The sequence below is a fragment of the Pan troglodytes genome, chromosome 17 (assembly GCF_028858775.2).
Source record: "Pan troglodytes isolate AG18354 chromosome 17, NHGRI_mPanTro3-v2.0_pri, whole genome shotgun sequence".
NCBI lineage: Eukaryota > Metazoa > Chordata > Mammalia > Primates > Hominidae > Pan > Pan troglodytes.
In genome coordinates this window covers 58257095-58278676 of record NC_072415.2, presented here as the reverse complement: position 1 = coordinate 58278676, position 21582 = coordinate 58257095, and the positions used below count along the sequence as shown (strand labels likewise).

At 47.4% G+C, this 21582-nt stretch overlaps 1 protein-coding gene across 3 annotated transcripts in view; it reads left to right on the top strand.

Annotated features, from left to right (window-relative positions):
• Positions 1-21582, top strand: part of ZBTB7C (zinc finger and BTB domain containing 7C) — a 386806-nt gene that overhangs the window by 205478 nt on the left and 159746 nt on the right. The window lies entirely within an intron of this gene.

Sequence of the window (21582 nt, the reverse complement as noted above, 5' to 3'; positions counted from 1 at the left end):
AAAGATTCCTTTTTATCTTTAGTGCTGACCCTTGATGCATTAACCTTTTTACTGGAACAGCTGCTCTGTCCCCCAAAGCTCTTGGGCACAAGAAAGGCCACCAAGGCCAGCTCTCAACCCTCATTATACCTTGCCTGGCTATACTTTATTCTCTTCTTGTCTTCTGACTGCAGTCCTGTCTTCCACCATTGCCCCCCAACACACCCTCCTACCTTTTCAGTAAAGTGTCCAAACCTTAAATGCACAGCTTGATGAATTTTCACATAGGTAAACACTCTTGTAATCATGCCGTGATCATCTTCTAGAACATTCCCAGCACTCTGGATAGCTCCCTCTCAGTCGGAACTCCCTCAAAGGTAACCACTATCCTGACTTGTATCATTGTACAGCAGTTTTGCTGTTTTGAGCTTTATATAAATGCAATCATGCCATATTCACTCATTTTATATTTCACTTAACAATATATCTGTGGCCTGGTGTGGTGGCCCACACCTGTAATCCCAACATTTTGGGAGGCCGAGGTGGGAGGATTGCTTGAGGTCAGGAGTTCAAGACCAGCCTGGGCAACATAGGGAAATCCAGTCTCTATACAATATATTTTAGATAGATAGATAGATAGATAGATAGATAGATAGATAGATAGATAATAGACAGTGGATAGATAGATGATAGATGATTGATAGATAATCTGTGAGATTTATTCATGTTGTAGACTATTCAGAAGTTTATTCTTTTTTGTAGGTATATAGTATTCATGCAGTAACTATGCCACACTTTTTTTACCCATTTTATTGTGGATGGATATTTTGATTATTTCTAGTTTGAGACTATCTTTTTAAATGCTGCTGTGAATATTCTCATTGAGGTATTTGTGTTGTACATAAATATCTTTTCTGGGCACATACCTAAGAGTGAACTTGCTGGGTTGTATGGTATATGCATGTTTAGCTCTAAGAGATATTGCTAAACACTCTTTTGAAGTAATTGTATTGATTTACACTCTTGACTGTCATTGAAGAGAGCCCAGTTGTTATACATCCTCACCAGCGCTTGACGTCTCACTTCAGCCATTCTGGTTGCTGCAGTGCTACATCCCTGTGGTCTTTTTATATTGTGTTTGCATGATCTTATATGTTTATTCACCATTTCGATATCCTCTTTTGAGAAGTGCCTATTCAAATATTTTCCTATTTTTTAATTGGTAAGTCTATTTTTTTCTTATTTGTTGTCTTTCTTTGTATGTTTTGGATGTGAGTTCTCTGTCACATATCTTCTCTCATTCTACAGCTTGCGTTTTTACTCTCTTAATGGTGTTTTTGATGAAGAGAAGTTTTAAATTTTGACAAATTTCCATTTATCAATCTTTTCCTTTCTGGTCAGTGCTTTTTCTGTCCTGTTTAACAAAGTTCTTTGCCTACCCGAGATCACGAACATATATTCTCCAGGGGTCTCGTTCAGCAGCTTTGTTGTCTTAGCTTTCATGTTTAGGTCTATGATCCCTTCGAAATTACTTCAGTGGGAAGCAGTGGTCAACTTTATTTATTTGTTTGTTTGTTTATTATCTTGCTCTGTCACCCAGGCTGGAATGTAGTGGTGAGATCACAGCTTACTGCAGCCTCAGCCTCCTGGACTGAAGCGATCCTCCCACTTCAGCCTCTGGAGTAGCTGGGACCACAGGCATGCACCACCATGCCCAGCTAATTTTTTATTTTTATTTTTTGTAGAGACAGGGTTTCACCATGTTGCCCAGACTGGTCTCTAATTCCTGGGCTCAAGCGATCCTCTCACTTCAGCCTCCCAAAGTGCTGGGAAACATTTATTTTAATATAGCTATCCAGTTGACTCAGCACCATGTATTGTAAGCACCATTCTTTCCCAGCTGAAATGCAGTGGACCCTTTGTCATAGTGACCATATGTGAATATGTCTATCTCTGGATTCTATTCTGTTCCATTGGCTTCTTTGTGTATACTTGAACCTATACACCATACCACTCTGCTTATTACTGTAGCTTTACAGTAGAAGTTTTGATACCACATAGTGTAATTTCTCTTTGTTCTTCTTCATTATTGACCTGGGTATTATAGGTCATTTGCATTTTCATATACTTTTGGAATCACTTCTCAGTTTCCACACATGTATACACAAACACAAGGGAACAAAACTGCTGGGATTTTGACTGGACCTGCATTGAATCTGGAGTCTCCTTTGGGCCCACTGGCAATTCTCATTTGGCTGCTGCCTGACTTCTCTTGGCCACTAAGTAAAGAGGTAAGCACTCATTTTAATTGTGGCAAGGGACAGTGAGCAATAAAAAAGCAGCCCAGCTTGGGGGTAGTGTGGGGAACAACCTTGAGAGAGGTTATACCTGTCTAGGGACTAATGGCCAGGGATCCCTAGGGCCCTGGGGACATTCTTCTTTCCCCTGCCTTGCTAAGTAATTGTATTGATCTAGGAGTCATTTCAGCGAGTCCCAGTTGTTATACATCCTCGCCAATACTTGATGTTTTAGTTCAGCCATTCTGGTTGTTGCAGAATATGGTCTCTTTATTTCTCATTTGCATGATCTTTTATGTTTACTCACCATAGATGAGTAAACATATAAGACTTAAAGAAATGGAAGTACTATGTTCATTAATTGAAAGAATCAATAGTGTTAAGATGTCTATTTCCTTCCTACAGGAAATTGACTTCGTTATTAATACTGTCTATTTCCTTCCTGCAGAAAATAGACATCTTAACACTATTGATTATTTCAACTCATGAACATAGTACCTCCATTTCTTTAAGTCTTATTTCTCTCGGCATTGTACTTCTCAGTGTAGAGGTTGTGCCCATTTTTCACTGGTTTTATTTCTTAGGTATTTAATTTGTTAATGCTATTGTAAGTCGTATTTAAAAATTTTGTCCTCTACATATTGTCACTAGTCTATAGAAAATATAATTGATTTTTGATTATTGACCTTGTGTCTAGCAGCCTTGCTAGATTCATTTATTTGTTCTAGTCTTGCCTGAACCAAACTGTAAACTAAGGAGTTAGATGTCCTCTAACCCCTTCTGCAGAGTGCTAGACCTCAGTAAATACTTCCTGGCTACCCTGAAAATCTTCCTACAGTGAAAAGAGGGGAAAGAAGAGTGTCCCCAGGGCCCTGAGGATCCCTGGTCATTGGTCCCTAGGCAGATATAACCCCCCTCAAGATTGCTCCCACTCCACCCCCAAGCTGGGCTGCTTTTTTATTCTCACTGTCCTTTGCCACCATTAAAATGAGTACTTACCTCTTTGCTTAGTGGCCAAGAGAAGTCAGCAGCCAAATGAGAATTGCCAGTAAGCCCAGAGCAGGCTAAATGTACACACTTTCTCTCTCCTCTGAGAGCTCCTGGCTGAGTTTCTATGGGAGCCTCTGGCATAGGCTGCAGGGGTATAGCTGGGATGTGTTGGGAGAGAGGGTGGAATTGGTACTGAGGAGTGGGTCTGTGGAGGTAACCTTAGGCCATGGAACACATAACACAACCATTTGTCAAATATTTGCCAAGGTCCTAGTCTGGGTGACTCTTTTGCTTGGTCCTCAAGAGGCATGGTCTTGTCTTTAGGAATGTTGCTGTAGATAAGGAGGCAAAGCTTAAGCTACATGAAGGGAAGGAATGTCTCAGGAGTCTGGAGGCCTGGGTTTAAGTTCCGGCTCTATCAGCAAGGAAAGCTATCAGGCTTTCCAACCTGTACCTTCCCTTCCTGCATGGGCCTTGTCTCCCAGCGAGATTATAAAAGGGCATTAGTCATCCTCTCCAGTTCCACCTGGCTCTGAGCCTCTCCCTTAGAAGCAGCCCAGAAGGCCAAGCAAGAGGAGGAGATGATAAGTGCAGTGGGTATCTAGGTAAAAAGATCCGTGTGGAATGGGGTGGGTAGGTTCACAAGGGAGGCTGGAGTGAGAGATTGGGCATGCGCAGAGTTGGTTGGGTGGAGAGGAGGAGGCCAGCTCCTCCCAGCGTGTCTACTGTCTCTGTGAGGACCCTTTCCAGGCACATTCTATCCATCTCCCACCACCGCAAGCAGTGTGACCTGATGGAGTGGCCAAGGTGTAAATCAGAGGTGGAAGGAATGCAAAAAGGAGGGAGGCACTGCAGAGAGAAGGGGTGAGGGCCTGAAGGGGAGCCCCCATCTCCCAGGTGTGCAAGAGCAGCTTCACACTGTAGCTGATGTGTGGGCCACCTGGTTCAGGATCAGGGACTCATGCAGAATGGTCAAGGATGGCTTACAGCTGTCACTGAAAAATCCCCAGGGAAATTATGAGTAGAGGAGACACCCCCTCTTCAGAGCCTCTCCTCCTCTCTACCCTCTACTGCAAAGACTATTTGTTGGGGTGGGGGGCTGCCTGCACTTTGCACTTCTCAAGCAACTCCCTTGTGCCAGGCTCTGGGCTGGGTGCTGGGGATGTAAAGATGAGGGGGACACAGCTCCTGCTTCAGGAATCATTTAAAGAGTGGCGGGACAGGTGCTGTGGTGGAGCTCAGGGTAACCACAGGAACACCCAACCTAGGGGGTGGGGCAGTGGGGGCCCATGGTCCCACTTCTGAGGGAAGGTGGCACCAAAAGATTTAGCCCTGAGAAGGTCACAAAGAAATGAAGCAACCTGAAGGCAGCTCCATGGGGCCGCTGTCCCTGTTGTTGACGTTTCTGGAATATGGGTCTAGAATCAGAAGCAAAAGAGGAAGTCCATTCTTCTGCACTGCAGAACATTCCTACAGTGGACCCAAGCTGTTTTGTCCTTCTCAGCAGCTTTAAGGTTTCTCCACATAGGGTGAGTTAAGGAAAGATCCCCGTAGCGGAGCCTGCCAGCTTTCGGCCCAGGCCAGCCATGTCCCTGGCCACATGAGTCCAGTGGTGCCACCTCCCACATCTCCTGCAACCACCTGGAGCTGTGGCTCTGCTGACTTAGAACTGTGCTCGGAGCCACGCTGTGTGTTATTGTGAGCCCTTAGGCCTTGGTGCATGAATTCCTGGAGTATGGTCTCTGCTGGGAAAGGGTGGGAAGACGGAGACAGTGAGTGAGGCCCCGGGCAGAAAAGGGGGAAGACTCTCATGGCAGAGGCACCAAAGCTAGGCATCTGGGCCTCCATCCTCTTGCTCAACAGAGGGCCTGACATTCCACGCTGGGAGGTGTGGACACCTTGGAGGGGCCGTGGCTGGGTGAGGGTGAGAAGAGGGGGTCTTGAGGCTGCTGGATGAATGGCAAGCAGGGTAAGAGGGCAAGGCCAGGGGCGTAGGTGGGGAGGTAGGAGGTGATCTTCAGGCTGGAGACTTCTGTGGAGGCAGGGGAAGGCCATGCCCAACTCCTGAGCCCTTCCTCTGCCCAGGGTTGTGGGTTACAGCTGCCATGGGACTCCTGGCTGCATGGACACTCTTTATCTCCTGGGGTAAAGCTGCAGGGGAGAGGGCACCCAGTGCGTCATGTTCCGCCTCTGCTCAGGCTGTGCCAGTGTCAACAGCACTGGCCTTCTGTGTCCTCCCATGGCCTGCATGTGGCGGGGGTGGGGTGGGGGAGGAAGCAATCACAAAGAGCTTCCCCCACACACCCATCCCCACTGAGGATCTGAGCAGAGCACAGTGGGGTACTAAGGACAGCTGGGCGGGGAGAGGTGGGGTTCCTTCGCATGTTTAGCTTGCACACCCACCCTCGCAGCCTGCTGCCACCAGGACCCTGCCCAGCTGGCTTCATCCTGCCAGCCACCCCCCGCCCCCCGCCTAGTTTTGTCCCCCTTCTCTGTCCCGCCCTGCGACTGTGCCTCCTGCTTCACTTTCTCTCACCTGGAAGGTTCCAGCATGTCCCTCCCTCCCTCAATCCTTGCCCATTCTGAGTTCCATCTCTAATCCCTTGCGACCTCTTGGCCTCAGCAGCCCCCGCTGTGCTGCACAGGCAGATACCCTGAACTCCAGCCCTGCCCATGAGGCTTTGGGCTCCCTCTCTGCGTGTGTCTGTTGTCCCCAAAAGACTACAAGGCCATGGAAGGCAATGTCCATGTCCTGCCTCCTCCCAGCCCCTGCACCATTCCTGATGCACAGAGTGGCCTAGTGCCTGAGCGTGAGCAGGAAGCACTGTGGTCCCACCCAGCAGCATCACGCAGGCAAAGTCCCTGCTCCAACACTCAGCTCTCCGCTGACCTGCACATGTGGCTTTTAGCTAGGTAGGAACCTTCAGCAAGCCAGTTCCCCTCTGGGATTGGGAAGCGGTCAAATCATAAAGGAATAAGACAGGCTGGTGGGTGGAAGGGAGCTTCGTGCAGCCACAAAGGGTAGTGGAAAAATTAATATAGTGGAGTCCAGATGACAGCTGGTTATGCCTTGGATTTATGCAGCTCTCTGGGTTTTTCCCGAGGAAGACTGGAACAAAGGCTGCTAGGAATTGTGGTGTCAGAGAGGGATGCGCGCCTCGGATTAGAAAGAGCTGCTTTTTATTTATGCAGCCTGGTGGTGGGTGCACAGGTGTTCATTATAGTATTTTTCTGGCCTTTTTGTATGTCTGAAATATTTCATAACAAATTTTTAAAAGCAAGAGGCACCTGGGGTGGAGATAAAGGAGGTGGCTCTGGAAAGATGGAGGGAAAGAGGCAGGAGGAGAGGCAGGACACCTGGAGTGTAGGTGGAGGGAGGGGCAGACTCCAGAAACGGGGGGAAGAAGATGTGTGGAAAATCCAATGCCATGAGTCACTGGGCTCCCTCAAGAACTTGTCAGAGCATGGGACAGGGACTGTGCTGGGCAGGGCCAGGGCCAGGGGTGATGTCATCACAGGAATGGACATCAGAGGAGCCCTGATCAAGTTTATAAAGATACAAAGAATCCCCTGCTGGGGCCTACCGTCCCCTGGATTTACATCCTGGGCTATACCTTTGCTTCCCGGCATTCATGCATGTCTGTCAGAGGAGGGTTTAATTGTTGTTGATGTTGATGTTTTTTAAAAGAACAATTCTAAAGTAGGTGATTCTCCTTCTCAGCATGCCTGGTGTTCAGTCTGAACATCTGAAGAACAGATCAATTGTATGTGTCATGGAGAGGGGGAAGCCATGGAGGGGAATGATTCACTTTACAAAAATGACTTTGTACTTATGTAGCCATGTCTTTAGGGGCTTAAAGTGAGATCTGGGGTGTCGGGATGTTGTCCTGTATGGAAAGTGGAGTTCACCTGCGCAGGTGCGATGCCCACATGCAGCTGTTAGATGTTCTGCACCTGCCTGGGGCTCCAAGGGGGCGGTGCCTGGGGTGGCCCACTTCATCCTGACCAGGGTCAGGCGTGAGCCACACACCTCAGCTTCTCCCCACAGGGAGTGGGACCGTGTCTGTTGCTTTTCAAGAGGCAGGTGGGGACCTGGGCCAAGTGTCAGCTTCCCCATAGAGAGCCCATCTACTTTCTGCTCCGCCAGAGGCTGCTTGGCCCTCAGGGCCTGAGTTTAGATGCTGTTGTGTGGAGTCTGAGCTGGGACGAGGGCAGAAGGCTGATGGCCAGCCTGCCCTGCACTGTGCTTCTGTGTAGGTGCAGGGTACCTGTGGGTTATCTGAGGTAGCTCTGAATACAGGGACCCATTTCCTGTTGATGGGCATCTGTCTGCTAGAAAACTCTATCCTCATGACTAGGTGGATTTTCATATTATTTATGAGAAAACTGCAATAACAGGCTAGCAACTGGCCTCTGGGTCTTGATTTCACACCTGCCAATGCTTGTGGTATGAGGTATTTCATGCCTGTCCTGCTTGTGTTTGGTGTGGTGTATCAGTGATATACCACTGTGGACTGAGTCTGTCTCCAGGTAGGGGTTAGATTTGCCCTCCTCGTCCTTCCCTGGTCTGGCCTGTACTACAAACACCGGCCACACGGGCCCTTCACCAAGGCAAAATATGGAGTGTGGGTCACTAAATATGTCTGGGTTGGGTTTTCTGACATATGAACCTGAAAGGGGCACAGCCAGATGGGAGATGTGGATGGTTTGGGGTCACTGTGCCTACTCCAGAAGGGTTTCTTGCTGACTCTTCACGGTTAATTCACTCTTTAGAGTCCCTTGGGAAATCCCAGTGTCGTGCAGTTCTAAAATAGGTGTCATATGCTGGGCTCCAAGAATACTGGCAGCCAGGGTCTATTCTCCAGGCAGGGTGGCTAAGGGTTCCTTTGCAAGTAAACTGACTGGCCCAAGAGTCAAAAAAAAATTACACACACACACACACACACACAAATACATTTCCTCAAATTCTCACCCGAAGTAGAGAAGTGCTAGAAGTGTCACCACTCAGCATGCAGTTTTGAATACCTTCTTTCATTTTGAGTATAGCGCTCAAGCCTTCCCTCAGCCGTAAGCAGTGTCTCCGAGCCTGGAACTTCTTGGATCATATCCTCTGGAAAATGACCAGATCCCTCCCTAATCCTCCACAGAGAAATGACCAACTTTTTAGTGTCTTACTCTTAACTATAAATGGTGGTGAAGTATCAGCTGGTATTTGTAGAAAGGAAACCTCTAACAGGAGACAGAGAGAAAGAGAAGGGAGGAGGAGGAGGAGGAGAATGAGGAGGAGGGGGAGGGGGAGGAGGAGGGGGAGGAAAAGGAAACAATTATACAACAACAGAAAAAGAGCTCGAAGGAATAGAGCCAAGCCCAGGAGTGGAAGAAAACTTCAAAAAAACTGTAATTGATGTCCTCAGAGAGATAAGAGGAGATAATGCATCCATAAAGTGAGAATGGAAGGTTATAAAGAAGAAACATCCAAGGAATAAGGAATTAAACATATAATAGCAGAAATTTAAAGTTCAGTAGAAGATTTGAGGGAGAGAAATGATGGACTTTCTCAGAATCTGGGAAAAGAAGACAATGATTTAGAAACGAGGATTTGAAAAAATTAAGGAAATTAGGAGGGCCAGCAGTAGGAGTTCCAGAAATGGAGAATAAAACCCGAGGAGAGGAAAGTATCAGAGAAGTTATACAAGAGCTTCCAGACTGCGAGAATGAATGGCACAGACCCACAACGGGGCACATCATTGTGGAATTTCAGAATACTAGAGATAATGAGAAGAGTTATAAAACCTTCAGAGAGAAAAAAAGGAGGTTGCCTGCAAAAATCGGAACACAGAACAGCGTTAGACTTTCTACCAGCGTTCCTGGAATCTAGAAGATACTGGGACAGTGCCTTCAGCCTTCCAAAAGACAGTGGTTTCCAGCTTCGCTTTCTATTCCTGCCAGTCAAGAATGAGAGGAATAAAGTCGTTTCAGGTAGGCATGGGCTCAGATGATGTGCCTCCAATGCAGCCTTTCTTAGGAAGCTTCCAGAGGAGCATTCATGCCACTGAAACCAGAGTAAACCAGAAACAAGCATGGTGTGTAGGGTAGACAAGATAACGGACTCCCAAAGATGTCCACATCCTAATCCCCAGGGCCCGTGAAAGCATTAGGTTACACGGCAGAAGGGATTGAAGATGGTAGATGGAATGAAGGCTATGAATCAGCTGGCCCTGAGATGGGGAGATCACTCTGGGTGATCAGAATGTGCTGGATTGGATCATAAGGGTCCTTATACATGAAAGAGGGAAATGGAAGAGAGGTCAGAGGGAGGCAATATGGGAAGGGCTCGCCCGAGGTTGCAGGCTTTGAAGATGAAGGAAGGGAGCTCTGAGCCATGGAATGTGGTGGCCTCTAGAAGCTGGAAACGTCAAGGAAACAATTCTTCCTGAGAGTCTCCAGAAGGAATGCAACCCTGCCGACACCTTGGTTTTAGCACGCTGAGACCCATTCCCAACTGCCGACTTCCAGAACTCTAAGATAAGAAATCTGTGTTGTCTTAACGCCACTTGGTTTGTGGAAATTTGTTAGAGCAGCACTCAAAACTGATGCAGTGTGTCTGGAGGTCCAATGCAAGAATCCAGGTGACAGCTGTGCACCAGGCTTCGGAGCACTTGGTCTAGGACTGGAGTTGGAAGATGGGGAACTCTAGACGGGGTGATTCTAGGAAAAAACAAAAAAGGAATGGACAGATTCCTAACTTGCTGAACTGTCTAGGAAGGGATTTTAACAGACCTGGAAGTCAGTTTATGTGTAAATAAGAGTTAAGTGCATATAAAGCCATTGTTTTTAACAATGAAAGGAAAAGTACAACGTTATGCAAGAAGGGAAATCGTATCTTGGGCTCATCCATGAATCATATCTACCTCATCACAATACTGCAAACACTGACAATTGATTTCACTAAAAATGATGGTATCAGGAAGATACAGGGAACAGAAACATGTGGTTAGAGGGAGATAAAACCTCATTTTCATTATGAGACACTAATAGATAATATCTAAAGTAGGAAATCTAGAAATGTGCTATGAACTGAACTGCGTCCCTCTATAATTCTTACGTTGAAGCCCTAGCTCCCAATATGGCTGTATTTGGAGTAAGGAAGGAATTAAGATTAAGCAAGGTCATAAAGGTGGAGCCCTGATCCCATGGGATGAGTGTCCATCTAACAAGAGACACCATATTCTCTCTGGCATGTGAGGGCACAGTGAGAAGGTGGTGTCTGAAACCAAGAGCAGAGCCCTCAGCAGAAGCTCAACTGGCCGGCACCTTGACCTTGAACTCTCCCAACCTCCAGAACTATGACAGAGTTCTGATGTTAAAGTCACACAGTTTATGACATTTTTGTGACAGCAGCCCTAGCTGACCAATACAGCATTTTATTTAAAAATATGTCAGTGAAGAACAGGAGAAGTGGCTTTTTAAAAATTGAGAGCTGTTATCTCTGGGAATTGGGGCTCAGTGTGGAGAGGGCTGGAGCAGGGGCTGCTATTTTTCATTGCTGAGCTTTTATTATTTTTGATTTTGTAAAACCATGTATATTTATCAGTTTGATTTTTAAAAGTTAGCCAATTCAAAACAATAAAAGTAATTTATTGACTTAGGTAAATGAAAAGTTTGGAGGCAGGATGATCTTCAGGAGCAGTTTGATCTGGTCCATAGCTCCATTTTTCTGTGACTAGCTCAGCATTGCTCACTGGACTTCTTATGGTAACAAAATGGCTGTAGCAGCTCCAGGCCTTGCATGCACCTTCCACATCTCCAATAGTGGAGCATCTTCCCCAGAAGTCCCCAGCAAATATCTCCTTGCATCTTATGTGACAGAATTTGGTCTCGTCACCATGGCCAGGGAACAGAGTTGAGCTGATTGACTTAAGCCAACCATGACCCACCCCTGAAACACATTGGCTGTGGGGGCCAGGTGGTAATCTGGAAGGAAATTAGCTTTCTCTTTCCAAGAGGAAGGCAGAATGAAAGGTGGATGGTTCAAAGTAGCAAATATTCACTACAGATATGTTCTTCTGAAGGGCATTTTCCTTCTTCTCTTCATGAGTTGCAGGTGCCTGCTAACACTGTACTTGAGATTGGTTGGTTGGTCGGTTGGGTGGTTCATTGATTTGATTGCATTTGGGTTAAATATTGACTTTTGCTATATGTGACCCATAGAGCTGGGTCTAGAAAAAAAAGACTTTCAGAAGGGAAGTTAAAAGAGGAGAGGATCCCATACAACATAAAGGATTTCAGAACATGAAGAATGAGAGATAAGTCCATGGCCACATCTTCTTATGGGGACATGTGCACAGTGGTGACACAATTGGACATAAACCTTGCCTCAGGAGGATGGTTTGATTGAGAGACTCCTAGACATCCCTCTGACCCCCAAATCCTTCCCCAAGCAACCTACTGCAGATGCCTGAAATTACATATTAGAAACTCACCTCTGTAAGAATTTCCTGTCACCTCTGGGAGAGTGGTGCATTTGGCTGTTGTCTGTTACTAAAGCTGTAAAGTTAGTTTGCCAAATCCTTCCTAGACAGCTGCAATGGGAGGAAGTCTTGGGTGGGGATGCACGGAGGGGAAAGGCATCTGGAGAGATACAGCCCACTCCCCAAAGGGTGGAGTAGGGAAGAAGCAGCCCCAGGGGAGGACTGGACCAAGGTGGGCACGCCAGCATCAGGTCCTTAGTCTCTGGAGAAGTAGCCCTCCTAGGTCTGGATAAGGAGGGCACTAGATGCCCTCTAAACTGCAATTAACTGTCTTGCCAAATTTATCAGCTTTCTCCATTCCCCCTGACTGATACCCACAGCTAGAGGAACACTTGGGACAGGAAGGCTGCTGTCCAAGATGTCCACCATGTCTGCTCCCATCAACTGAGCCAAATGCTTTCCTGGAGGCAGCTGGGCTTCGTTCCCAAACCTGTTTATGCCAGTGGAACTTGCTATTGTAATTATGCAATTTAATTAAATATTATACGAGCCAATTAAATACTGTTGCAAAAAAAAAAGAAGAAAATATTTCTATGAAAACTAAGTTGAAGCTTTGGAAAGACTCACAAAAACATTTTTGAGTCATTTTGAGTCATTTTTTTAAAATGCTGTTGAGTTAGGTGTGGGTGAAACAACTGCGGAAGGTTGTTGGGGAAATATCAAAAAAATCTAGGGAGACTTTTTACACTCAGATTATTTTGCCAATGTATTTAATTTGTCATTCAACTGGAAAAAAAACCTGAAAACTGGAAATTGTAGGCAATGCCATATGTATTAGTCTGTTCTCACACTGCTAATAAAGACATATCCGAGACTTGATAATTTTATAAAGAAAAAGAGGTTTAACGGATTCACAGTTCCACATGGCTGGGGAGGCCTCACCATCATGGCAAAAGGCAAAGGAGGAGCAAAGTCACGTCTTACATGGCAGCAGGCAAGAGAACATGTGCAGGGGAACTCCCCTTTATAAAACCATCAGATCTCATGAGACGTATTCACTATCACGAGAATAGCAGGGGAAAACCCGCCCCCGTGATTCAATTACCTCCCACCACATCCCTCCCACGACACGTGGGGATTATGGGAGCTGCAATTCAAGATGAAATTTGGAAGGGGACACAGTCAAACCATATCACCATATGAGTATGGTTTATATAAGAAATAATAATAGAAACAATTTACCAAAAAATAGAAAAAGACCTTAATGTTACATCAAAAGTTTGGTGAATGAATGTACAAGTATACATTAAAGGTTAAAATCTTTCAGGTAGCTCACTAGTCCAGACAGCTAAGAGGGCCCCTACCATAGTATATTTGCCAGGGCTTTAGCTCCTAGAAACTCACTCCTACTTCTCTGAATCAGAGGCTGGTATGCAGAGATTACATTTTTGGGCCACAGATGCTTAGTTGGCTGAGTTTCCCAGAGCTGGCAAAATTGGGAGTAGCCAAGGGGAAGCAGGGATGGGGATGACTTCAGCCTGAGCCAGTCCCTCTGCCCCCTCCCCCCTCCCAGATGTGTCTCTGCAGGGCCCGAACAAAATGCTGCACTCCAGCCCCCACTCCTCCTCATCTGTTCTCCCTTCCCCACAGCTATCCAAAGACTCAGAGTCAGCTGGTGGGCATTTGGGGTTCCTCAGCTGCCCTCCTGGCTGTATTTCCTGATCCTCTCTGCACATGTCATCTGCTCCAGCCAGACCTGGTAACTCACTGCCCTGGTGATGCTGGGCCTGTCCCTGCCTCTGCAGCGTTGCTAAGAATCTCCCCTATCTAGACTGCCCTTCACCCCTGTCTCTCCAAATCCTCCCCATCCTGCAAGCCTCTGTTTACTCTGCTGCTCCTGGGAGCCCTCTCACATTATCTCCTGAGCTTACTGGGCATGATCACCTTCCTGCACTTAATTCTCACCAGGGTTCACTGGCCTAACCACACCTCCCCCCAGCTATGAAAGTGGAGTCCTTCTTTAGCCCCTTTCTAGATTTTAGTTCAGACAACCCCCCCAATATCACCACTCTGCATGGATGCACATATTTCACCATGGATGCTCCTGCAATGGACAGAGAGCTGCAGGATGACTTAGAAGCTGGTGTGAGAGACCCCTCCTCCCCTGGCTGTCTGGGCAGGGGGTAGGGTGGGGAATCCAGGAGTACTTCCCTGAGTCTAGAAAAAATAAAATGTACGTGACTGAGCAGAGGACCCAGATTGGGCAGCCAGACTAGGGAGATGAAGCCTTTGTTCCTTGGACAGGCTCATCTGCCCTCCCCTCCTTTGGCCCAGGCCCCACTGTTGGCCTTGGCTCTGGGCTCAGCCCTCCCTCTTTCTCAGGGCTATTTTAAGATTCTAGGCCAAGGTCACAGAAATGTGGACTTCTAAGGGGCTGTCACCCCAGAGCAATGACTGAAGGAGGATTCCATTATCTCAGCCACACACAGACACAACCTCCCCCACTCCCTCTGAATCACACCATGGCTTCATGCCCTGCTGGCTAGGTGGCAGGGAGTAGACCCCAGCTGACCCTCCATAAATGCTTGCTGGGCTTCCCAGAGGCACCCCCACGATGGGTCCCTGGACCAAGGGGCTTCATTCTGCTTCTGTCTCCACACTGACGAGGCAGGATGCTCAGAGATGACTCCACGCGCCTGCCACCTTGTTTCAGTGGATCCTGGCCTCTCCACCCTTCCCTGCAGGAGCTGGTGAGTGTCCATCCTGCTGGGGAGGGGAGCAAAGCAGAGCAGGAGCAGCCAGGGGAGTCACCTCTGAGATATGCTCTCAGCGCTGCGGCAAGTGCCCCCATTAACAAACACAAGGTTTCTCCTATGGCGTGTTCCTTCCACTTGAATTCTGCTATTCATTTTGTTCAGCAAGTACTCTGTTGGGAGGTTGGGTAAGGGGCTTATAATCAGATTTTTTTTTTGGATGGGGGAGCAAGAGGCATGCAAATAATTACTATTTAATTCAATACCTGTTTATTGAACACCTACTATATCTGGTGTTGGGAGTGTGGGGAATAGGAAAAGGCTGGGCAGAGTCTAGCCTCTAGACCTGCGAGGAGGGGGCTAAGTCTATTATAGATCTTCCCTCTGGAAGTCAGGGAGAGTGTGCCTGGCCCGGGGTGTATTCTCAGAAAGAGTGAATTAAGAGTAGAATCGTTGCCTAATAGCCAGAGGTGCCCGGGTTGCTGGGGTGCACAGCCCTGTTTGCATCACCAGCTGGAGGCCCTGCTGGCCTCCCCACTTGACTTTCTCACACAGTCTCTAACATTTTGGCCAGACATGGTTGCACTTCAAGTTGGAAGGATTGTGCAGGTCTCATAGTCCTCCTCCAAGTCCCCAGCATGGGGCCTGGGAGTCCAGTGGGGACTCAGTGATGCCCTGTACTTATTGGCACCGAGCGTTGTGTTTTGAAATGGTTGATTTTTTTTTAATTAAGAAACTTTATTATTTAGAGCAGTTTTAAATTTATAGAGAAATTAAGCAGAAAGTACAGAGTCCTTACAACACATCCCTTTGCAATACCCTCCCTCGCCTTGTTTCTCCTATTATTACCATCTGGCATTAGTGTGGCACATTTGTTATAATCGATGACACAATATTGACACATTGTTATGAACTAAAGTCCATCATCCACTGGGTTCAGTGGCTCACGCCTGTAATCCCGGCACTTTGGGATGCCAAGGCAGGCAGATCACCTGAGGTCCAGAGTTCGTGACCAGCCTGGCCAACATGGCGAAACCCCGTCTCTACTAAAAAGACAAAAATTAGCCAGGCGTGGTGCCACGGGCTATAGTCCCAGCTACTTGGAGGCTGAGGCAGGAGAATCACTTGAACCCGGGAGATGGTGGTTGCGGTGAGCCAAGATCACACCACTGCACTCCAGCCTGGGTGACAAAGCAAGACTCCATCTCAAAAAATAAAATAAAGTCCATCATCAACCGTTTACACTGGAGTTCACGGTCCATGTTGTACCATTTTATGGGTTTTGACAAATGCATAATGTCATCTATCCACCTTTACAGTATCATGCAGAATAGTTCCACTGCCTTACAAATCCTCTGTACTCTGTCTATTCATCCTTTCCTCCCCCAACCCCTGGCAACCACTGATCTTTTTACTGTTTCCATAGTCGTGCCTTTTCCAGAATGTCATATAGTTGGAATCAGACAGTATGTAGCCTTTTCCAGTTGCCTTCTTTCACCTGCTTTCATGTTTTTTAGTAATATGAATTTAAATTTCCTCCATATCTTTCTGTGGCTTGATTGCTCATTTCTTTTTATCGCTGAATTACATTCTTTTGTCTGGATGTTCCACAGTTTATTTATCCACTCAGCTACTGAAGGACAGCCTAGTTGCTTCTGGTTGTTGGCAATTATGAATAAAGCTGCTATAAACATTTGTGTGCAGGTTTTTGTGGGGATATAAGTTTTCAAATCGTTTGGTAAATACCTGAGAGTGTGATTGCTGGAGTCTATGGTAAGCCTGTGTTTAGCTTTGTATACAACTGCCAAACTGTCTTCCTCAGTGGCTGTACCATTTTGCATTCCAAGGGTGGTTGATTTTAATATTGGAGATAAAGCAAACATAGCCTCTGAAGGATCCTGGGAGGGGCAGCTGCTGCCTCCCTGTCACTGCAGACTCTCAGCTGGACAACCCCTGGGCCTCTCAGGACTGAGGCTGGCCCACCTGCTATGAAAGCTCAACACACCAGGCCTTGTTCTCACCAAGCGCTGGGCTCCCGCTAGCCCCAGAAGTACTTTCTCCAGGAATGTGGTCAGCTATCATTTATGTGCCTGCCCCATGCGAGGCACTGAGGACTGAGCAATAAGCATAGTGGCTCAGTGTCCTCCACCCACCACCATGGAGCTCACCTCCCAGGGAAAAGCCAGCCTTGCTGGCCCCAGCTGAGGTCCTGCACCAAGTGTTTCTCCTTGTTCTTTTATTTTATTCTTGCTTCAACCTTGTGAAATAGGATGTAGGTAGCGTTATTATGCCCCATTTGCTGGTAAAAATCTGATGCAGAGAGAGGTTAAGTCACTCGCCCAATGTCACACAGCTGGTCGATGGCAGGGCCAGGCTGCCTCTGAACCACCAAGCATTATGGCCTCCTGGGAGCTACAGACCCTGCCACAGGGCCCATGACCTGGCCATCCTCCCAGCCACAGACACTCACTGAGGGGTGGCCATGTGCTCATCTTCCACCTGCTGGAAGGTCAGAGGAAGCAAAGCACAGCCCGTTCCTATCCTCCCACCTCTGCAAGGTGGGTGTGTGCAGGCCCTGGGCAGGGAGTTTGGGAACCTGACTTCCGCTCTTGTCTTTAGTGTGCTCAAGGCAAGGTATTTGGCCCCACTGGGCTTCCGTGGCCTTGGTTGTAAAGTGAGAGATTTGTACGACTCCCCCAAGCATGGGACTTGTTTTCCCCAAAAGAGACTCCAAGAAGAACAACACCAATTTTGTGTCACATGCCGATTATAAGTGCTGTGCCAGAGAAAGGTTAGTGCAGATTGGGTGGTGGGGGGAAGATGTCATGAATTTGCCTCAACTTTCAAGGCCTCTCTACAAAGGCTGCTGAGAGGAGGGGTCTTTAGCAATGGGCGAAAAGGCCATGGACAGCAAGGCTGTGTCTGCAGTGGGCTCTGCACTGTGCTCAGCTCAGGGCCTGCCTCTCTGGGGTGCCTTGGGCCTCCCATGCACTGAAGCCCACAGTCGCTGTTTCATTCTAGGCATAAAACCCCACTGTCCCCAAACCATCCTGTCTAGTGGCTGTTCCCTTCTGAATGATGTTATGCAGGCTAAATTTCATACTAAACTCACAAGTCATGTAGGTAGAGTTGCAAAGGGCCCCTGAGTTCATGGGCTTGGTTTGAGCACTGCTTCAGTGTCTGCTAGCTGGATGACACTAAGACAATTGCTCAGCTCCTCTGTGCCTCCATCATCTTGTCTACAACCCTCCTGCAAGGAGTTGGCAGGCAGGATTCACACCTTTTCATATCTGCATCCCCAGCAGGTACTCAACAAATGCGTTGAATCTATTCTACCTACCTGATACATACGTGGGAAAATACTTCTTTCATCATAAACCATCATATAGTTAATATCAATGGTAATGTTAAGATTAGTATTAATGTTGTTCCTTACAGAGTCTTGATTCACACTTAGTCTTTTTCTTGCTCCTGATAATCCCGGGCAGTCTGGAGGTGGGGGCAAGAGTGTTTGTGGCCACACATTCACAGACAGACACTGCACTCCCACCTTCCCAGCATCTGCCCGCACCCAAGGCAGAGAGAAGAGGGACGGATGATGATAGGGAGAGAAAAGGATGTCAGGAAAAGCCTTGGCCAACAGCACTCTGGTCAAGGGCCAAGTGTTTCTCCCCACGACAGCAGGCAGGAGCCAGAGCCCCTCCACTCCACTCCCTGAATGTTGCTTCCGTTTCTCACCTGTCGGGAAGAGCCAGGAGCATCTGCCCCGCAGAGGCCAGCCCTTGACAGACAGCACTGGCTGGTCACCGAGCCAAGGAGAGACAGAGCTTGGATGATGCCCTCCTGCCCCTTTCCAGCCATTTTTGGAGATTCGAGAAAACAACTCATTAGTTTTGAGTATTCCTTAATGATCTAATGAGAGCAAGGCGAGCCAGGTCATCGGGATTGAGAGCACCCAGGTCAGGGCCTGGGAAGGCACCTGAAATGATTAAGGACCTTGTTCTGGCTGCAGAGGTGTGAACTCATGCCGTATCTATCCAAGGCGAGGGGCACCTGGAAGGATGGGTGGGGGAGAGGCAGCAACTGCTAACTTGGAAGGTCACTAGCTAATTTCACATTCCTAAAATCGAATCATAATTTTATTTTTCTAAGTTGGAAGAACCTTTGAGACCACTCCCTTGTTTTGCAGATGGGAAGACGGAGGGGACGAGGCTTGTCCAGAACCCCTGTCAGTCTCCCCCTGTCTCCAAAGCCTGGATTTTTTTTTCTTTTTTACTTCTAACATTATTTTTGAGGCTTAAAGTACATTCCAAGAAAAAAAATCCAGGGCATAGAAAAAAAATTACCCATGCTATTTATTCACTCTCACTTGGAGAAGCTGTTAGCTCTAATGACCTTTCCAAATTAATAAAATCTGTAAATGCTTAATTGTTTATTGCACACATTGAGTTACACCTCTAAGTGACTGGAAGGAACTGAGCGTTCACCTGGAATATTTAGCTCCAGGGCTCTGCAGCCAGCAGTCATGCTTTGTGCCCTGGGCAGGGGAGCTATGGTTAGAATTCCCTGAGAAAGGAGGCAAGGCAATCCGGCAACCATGGTGTGCTCAGCCCTGAGCTACAGCTTGTGGTAGACAAAAAAATGTTAGCAATAATCATTGCTCAGGGTTCCTTTCAGGGACTTATTAGAAGAGACCAGATTTTCAGACAAGAACATGAGATAGTACCTAAGAAGTGATTGATTATGGGCTGTGGCATTCAGAGAAAGAACAACTGGGAGGGATCTGGAAGGCTTGATGAGGGAGGTGGACTTTGATGTGGACCCAGTAGAAAGAGTAAAATTAGGTCAGATGGCACAGGAAGGGGCTTTCTAGGCGGGGGTATGAGGTGAACAAATGGTAACAATGAAAGTGTAATAGGAGCCCAGGTTCCCGGTCGGGAGAGCAGACAGGGGACACAGGGATAGGACTGGCTAAGTGGAAGGAGGCTGAGTTCTGGAAGGTGATGGTGTTTGGACTTTAAGAGGTGGGAATAGGAGAATCCTGTCTCTCAATGCTCAGACCCCTCTCTCTGTCTGAGGCCACATTGCACAAACACCATGCTTATGAGCCATGGGCTCTGATATAGTTTGGCTGTGTCCCCACCCAAATCTCATCTTGAATTGTAACTCCCATAATTCCCACATTCTGTGGGAGGGACCCAGTGGGAGATAATTGAATCATGGGGCTGGATTCCCCCATACCGTTCTCGTGGTAGCAAGTGAGTTCTCACGAGAGCCGATGGTTTTATAAGGGGCTTTTCCTCCTCTTCACTCTGCATTCTCCTTGCTGCCACTATGTGAAGAAGGATGTGATTGCTTCCCCCTCTTTACTCTGCATTCTCCTTGCTGCCACTATGTGAAGAAGGATGTGTTTGCTTCCCCCTCCACCATGATTTTAAGTTTCCTGAGGCCTCCCCAGCCATGCAGAACTGTGAGTCAATTAAACCTCTCTCCTTTATAAATTACCCAGTCTCGGGTATGTCTTTATTATCAGTGTGAGAATAGACTAATACAGGCTCCCTGGCCCAGTCACACTGTCCATTATGTCCTTTGGTCCCAGTGAGTCTCCCTGTCCAAGCTTGTGAATGACACAGGCCACTCTGACTTCCAAAATGAAGATGGACTGAAGTCTTGCAGAAAAACAGTGTGGAGGTGTATGCTGTGCTATTGTTGCAGGGGGATATTTATTTTAACCATTTGTTAAGTGTGTAATTCATTGAGTACATTCACACTGTTGTACAATCATCACCACCATCCATCCTAGAACTTTTACATCTTTTCAAACGAAGCTCTGTCCCCATTAAACAATAACTCCTCATTCTCCTCTCCCTGCCCAGCCCCTGGCAACCACCATTCTACTTCCTGTCTTTTTTTTTTTTTTTTATTTTGAGACGGGGTCTTGCCCTGTTGCCCAGGCTGGAGTGCAGTGGCACCATCTCGACTCACTGCAAGCTCTGCCTCCCGGGTTCACGCCATTCTCCTGCCTCAGCCTCCCGAGTAGCTGGGACTACAGGCACCGGCCCCCACACCCGACTAAAGTTTTGTGTGTGTGTATTTTTAGTAGAGACGGGGTTTCACCGTGTTAGGCAGGATGGTCTCCATCTCCTGACCTCGTGATCTGCCCACCTTGGCCTCCCAAAGTGCTAGGATTACAAGCATGAGCCACCATGCCTGGCCTTCTACTTCTTGTCTTTATGGATTTGACTTCTCTAGGTACCTCATATAAGTGGAATCATACAGTATTTGTCTTTTTGTGACTGGCTTATTTCACTTAGCATAATGGCCTGGAGGTTCATCCATGCTGTAGCCTGTATCCGAATTTCCTTCCACTTTAAGGCTAAATAAAATTCTGCTGTATGTATATACCACATTTGTTTATCCATTCTTCTCCCAATAGACGTTTGACTTCCCTCCGTCTTTTGGCTATTGTGAACAATGCTGATGAACGTGGATGTACAGATATCTGCCCCATTCCCTTGCAGGAGGATTGAGCTTTTTAAAAACAAAGTGCTTCCAGCTTTCAAATGATCAGAGCTGATCTGCCGGCCCTCACTGCTAAGGCTCCACAAGGAGCAGATTGCCAGCTTGCCACTGCTTGTGTGCTAAGACCCTCCTCCCTTGAGCAGAGCTGCACAGTATCCTCTGCCAGGGACACAGATCAAAGCTGGCCTCTCGCACCCACCCCTTTCCCCATTCCGAGCTAGGCTGCTCAGTCTGCGCTTCAGCCAGTGTCAAGGCCTCTTTGCCTTCACTTCTTATCCTGAAGTGCATCAGTCATGTCGAATTTGTCCCTCGCTGAGGTAGCAAATGCTTTGTGCCCTTGCTTGGTAAGTTCTTTCCCCACCTTCGAAAATGTATTTAGCCACGATTGTAAAAGCCAACTAAAATCACTCATTAACAGTCTCCCCTCCTGTCCAAGGAGCTCCCCACTTCCTGACTCCCTCCAAAAATCCACGTATGCATCAGCAGAACTAAAGGGCATCCTGTCTTGAAGCATCACTGCCTCTGGGCGTTAATTGCCCAGACTCACATTACAACACATTACAGTGATGA